The sequence below is a fragment of the Podarcis gaigeae genome (assembly GCF_964106915.1).
Source record: "Podarcis gaigeae genome assembly, chromosome: 14".
NCBI classification, from domain to species: Eukaryota; Metazoa; Chordata; class Lepidosauria; order Squamata; family Lacertidae; genus Podarcis; species Podarcis gaigeae.
The window spans coordinates 42,625,548-42,630,476 of record NC_139690.1 but is presented as its reverse complement, the minus strand read 5'-3'; the positions used below and the strand labels follow the sequence as shown (position 1 = coordinate 42,630,476).

Here is a 4,929-nt window from a genome sequence, read left to right as displayed (position 1 = left end):
GCCTTATCCCCGTCTGGACTTCATTTCCCAACTAGCCCTGTAAAGGAACTTGTAAAAGGGTTGCTGGATGGCAAGGGAGCTGGGATTGGGCAAGAACCTCTGACGTCGTTTCTTATGGCCCTTGTGATTGGAGCCAGAAGGGGTATGTACACAGGAGGACAGGACGGGGACGGAGCAAGCCGAGGAAAACATGGCACCTCGGCTTCAAAACAAGAAGAGGAAAGTGAGATCCTCCATCCTGTACAGTGGTACCTTGGGTTAAGTACTTAATTTGTTCTGGAGGTCCGTTCTTAACCTGAAACTGTTCTTAACCTGAAGCACTACTTTAGCTAATGGGGCCTCCTGCTGCCGCCGCGCTGCCGGAGCACGATTTCTGTTCTCATCCTGAAGCAAAGTTCTTTACCCGAGGTGCTATTTCTGGGTTAGCGGAGTCTGTAACCTGAAGCGTATGTAACCCGAGGTACCACTGTATTACCATTCTTGTCTGGGCCATCCCAATCTTTTTCTTCAAGCTGGCACTTCTGCCTGGTAGGAGTGTGTCCGTGATGTATCAGAATGCCTCTTGCTTGCCAAGAAGAAGAAGAAGAAGAAGAAGAAGAAGAAGAAGAAGAAGAAGAAGAAGAAGAAGAAGAAGAGAGGGGGTTAATTTATGTGTGGGAAACTACCGTATTTTTCGCTCTATAGGACGCACTTTTCCCCCTCCAAAAATTGAGGGGAAATGTGTGTGCATCCTATGGAGCGAATGCAGGCTCCTTGGCTTCAGCAATAGCAACGCAAAGCCTCCAAAGCGCAGAGGGAGCGCTCCCTCCGTGCTCCAGAGGCTTCGTGTTGCTTTTGCTGAAGCCTGGAGAGCGAGAGGCGTTGGTGCGCACCGACCCCTCTCGCTCTCCAGGCTTCAGGGATAGCTCCGTGCAGCCCCTCCAGAAGGGAGAGGCTGCACGTGTCTATGGCTTCTTTAGCCCTGCGCAGCATCTCCCGGCAGGGAGAGGTTGCGTGGAGCTAAAGAGGAAACCAAAACAGCCAGCAGGATCCATCCCGCTGGCTGCCTTGGCTTGTGACATAGCTGCATGCAACCCCTCCAGCAGGGAGAGGTTGCCTGCAGCCTGTATGCTGCTCTTTGGGGCCGGGGGGGGGGAAATCCCCCTTGATTTCCCCCCCTAAAAACTAGGTGCGCCCTATGGTCCGGTGCGCCCTAAGGAGCAAAAAATACGGTAGTTTTTGTGTGGCTGGAATGCGGCTTACTGAAGAAAGGTTAAGAGAAACAAAGGCTGCTCCATCCATCTGTCGCCTCTGGCCTCATCCACCACTGGCTTGAGGCCCCTGGAAGACTACTTAAGAGGGAATGTGGCCCTCAGGCTTTAATTCTCCACCCCCCCGTGCCAATTCCCCCCCCCCCCGGTAAAACAACCACCTTTCTCCTTCCTTTCTGTATATATTTAAGATGATGGCACATAGGGTGGGGGGGGAGGCAAGGAGAAGCTTACACACTAATAGTTTATCTGAGTAATGAGGCAGTAAATGCTATGGAACTCAAATGCCATCCCATAAACTATGAGGTTGCTATTGCAGTGCTCGTCTCTGGGATGCAAATATCATCTGCTAGAGGTTGGGTTTCTTTCTTTTTCTCTCTCCCTTCCTCTTTCATAATTCTTGCATATAAAAGGAACATTATGTTGATTGTATTGACTAGGAAGAAATAAGGTCACTGCACAACGATGCTTTGAAGTGGAACTCGATTACAGATGCTGCAGAGGATTGTGTTTTAAATAAACTCGGGCAAACCTTATGGCGAGAAATATTCAATCCCATTTGTTTCCAAGCAGCCTGTCAGTTGTGTAACTTAGTTAAAAGACACAAAGGTTCTCTCTCTGTGTGTCTCTCTCTCAAATTGGAGGTATTGTCAGGCTTCAGCAATGAGCAGGTTCTAAGTAGGGAACTTGTGGTCCACCTCATGTCTTTGGACTCCAAATCCCATCAGTTCCAACTGGCATGGCCAGTGTTCAGGCATGATGGGAGTTGGAGTCCAACAACAACCACTACAGGCAGTCAAGTCTGGTCATCAAGGGGAACGGACTTGCATTGCACATGGAGCCAAACCAAAGGTCCAAAACAGACAGAGGTTGAGGTCCAGAGCAGCAATTTTTAAATCTGGTCATATTATTATTATTATTATTATTATTATTATTATTATTATTATTAGCCACTTTTAATTCCCAGATATGAAGGTGACAAGTAGGATATTGTAGCTTATTTCGGAAATGTTTTTGATATTCTTGATATTTTATTTCATATTTCATAACCCACTTTGATGCACTTTGTATGTTATGATATTTTACTTATATGCTTGTTGGTTTTATTTTGCTCAGGTCTATGACCGCATAATAACAAGACCAATGCCAGGTTTAGGTATAAGCTAAACAAGCTGTAGCTTAGGGCCCCACTCACTTGGCCCCCCCATATACTTTTTAAAAATTGTATTTCACTATTAATATACTTCTTCTTAATTGTATTTCAGTTCAACAATTACTTTGATAAAATACATATTTTGTTATGTGCTAATGGCTTGAGATACCTATTAGGTCCATAAATTACCATATAGCATATATCCAACACAAAAAACAGCGACAATTGACAAAGGACAGCTGGACTTACAAAGGGTCCCATTACCTTCAGTAGATTAGGGCATCATCAAACCTAAATCCGGCCCTGAACAAGACTGATTGATTGATCACTTTAAGCATGCCTTAACTGTGGCTGCCCTAGCTCTTTTCATGGGGCCATCCAGCTTCACCCGTAAGTCCTGACTTTAAAATGCAGTGGGTCTCATTTCTTATCGCAAAACACATCTGCTCTCCATCCCGTTTCCACCACAGCCAAGCTAAAAAGGACACTGCGAAATCTGTGCGCCCAGGAAGTGACTCGTGCACCTTCAGCCATCTGTAATGCATGGAATACTCATGGCGGCGATAGATGTTGGAACATCTGTTCATTGCTTCTTAACTCTTCAGCAACTGTTTCCTAGAGGCAAAATTGGCTAGATTCTCTGCAGTTTCTGCCTCGGCATTAGTGAAGGGTCTAAGAGGATGCTGTGAAACCAGGAAGGAACAGTGGCTGTAGCGGAAATGCAGAAGACACTTGTATTTTGAGGAGTTAGGTGGCATGTCCCTTTCCCTTTAACACCCCCAGTTTGAGGTCTGCTGGATTCTTGTGTTTCACACACCTGGCGGGAGTTTCTTGGGTTCTTCTGTGTTGCAAGTGCTGGCTGGATACTGGCTGCAGGTAGTGGCGCTTTTTGGGACGCGGGTGGCTTTTTGGGACGCGGGTGGTGCTGTGGGTAAAACCTCAGTGCCAAGGACTTGCCGATCACATGGTCGGCGGTTCGAATCCCCGCGGCGGGGTGTGCTCCTGTCGTTCGGTCCCAGCGCCTGCCAACCTAGCAGTTCGAAAGCACGTCAAAGTGCAAGTAGATAAATAGGGACCGCTTACCAGCGGGAAGGTAAATGGCGTTCCATGTGCTGCGCTGGCTCACCAGATGCAGCTTGTCACGCTGGCCACGTGACCCGGAAGTGTCTGCGGACAGCGCTGGCTCCCGGCCTCTTGAGTGAGATGAGCGCACAACCCTAGAGTCTGGCAAGACTGGCCCGTACGGGCAGGGGTACCTTTACCCTTTTTAATGCCAGGTGCACTTGATTACATCAAGGCAGGCTATAAAAGCCATAGGTGGGAGGGGCCCGGAGAGCTTCTGCCCAGATCAAAGGACCTGATGCTGGGAGACCGACGGTCGGGGTCTTTCTCCTGATGCTCTACCTGGGGCTCCAGGCAGCTGAAGGGGAGATTGGGTAGCCCCTGTCGGGTATGTTTTATGTTATGCTTTGCATGCCTGCTGTTTATTTGTTAATAGAACTGTTTTGGTTCCCCTTTCACCTCCTCATTCCTGATATCCTTGGAAAGAACTGGTGTATTTGGCAGCACAGTGGTAATTTTAGACTTTGGATGTGATGATCTTAACGTGATTGCCCCCACTTTCTTTACTAATGTGCATCATTACTTCAAAAGGTGGTAAGAATTTTGCATTTCCTCCTGTTTCTCATTCTGCTGACTGGGACCTTGCGCTTCTGCTCGCCCCTCAAAGGCCGGGCTTAATGGCAGCGCTGAGGTGGATTGCAATGTTTGGGCTTCATGCGCACACCCCTGAACTAGACAAACTTGTAATCAAGGGTGTAGGAAGGCGGGTGCGGTGGGTGTGGTCCGCCCTGGGTGTCATCCCTGAGGGGGTGACAGAACGGCACATCGCAGGGGGTGCGGCACTTACCGCTGGGCTTGGCCTGCAGCGTGCCCAAGCCACACCTCTCTCCTGGGAGTGACACTGTGGCTCGGACCCTGCATTGCCCGAAATGGCAGTGTGGGGCTTGCGTCCGCCAGGTGGGCTCCGTGGTCAGCTCACCGCAGCGCCACCCTGGGTGGATTGCCATAGCGCCCCTATGTGTGGATCGCCCTGCCCCTGCTGCTCAGGATGCCGGAGCAGCTAGCTACGCCCTTTCCTGTAGTCTGGCTTAGTATAAGGCAGGTTGTGATGCTTTTGTGACAAAAACAGAATATTATTCTTCACAGCTCTGTGGCCCCCTCCCCACACACCTTAAGCCATACTTTTGGCTGTTAAATTGAAACCGCAGTCCACCGCCCTTAAGAAACAGGGCGCAAACACTCTTGGAAAATAGCTCTTTTGTTTTCTTTTTTAAAAAGGCAACAGGCTGCAGAATTGCTTCTTCTTTTTTCCTTTTTTAAAGCCCCCCCCTTTAAGTCAACGTTTGTGAGGAGCTGCCTTCCCCCAACGAAATAAAACAGTCGCTTGTTCTCACCTTGGCTTGGTGGCAGCAATTAACAATCAAACGCTGTCTTCAAAGCTCTCCCAGCACCTTTGATAATGGT

The 4,929-nt window shown here is 48.8% G+C and overlaps 1 long non-coding RNA gene across 1 annotated transcript; it reads left to right on the top strand.

Moving 5' to 3' along the window:
- Window positions 1-3,675: 3,675 nt before the first annotated feature.
- On the top strand, window positions 3,676-3,920 carry LOC310831402. The gene is made up of 2 exons (XR_014557855.1): window positions 3,676-3,780; window positions 3,830-3,920. It is a non-coding gene; the product is annotated as an uncharacterized lncRNA (long non-coding RNA).
- The last annotated feature ends 1,009 nt before the right edge of the window (window positions 3,921-4,929 follow it).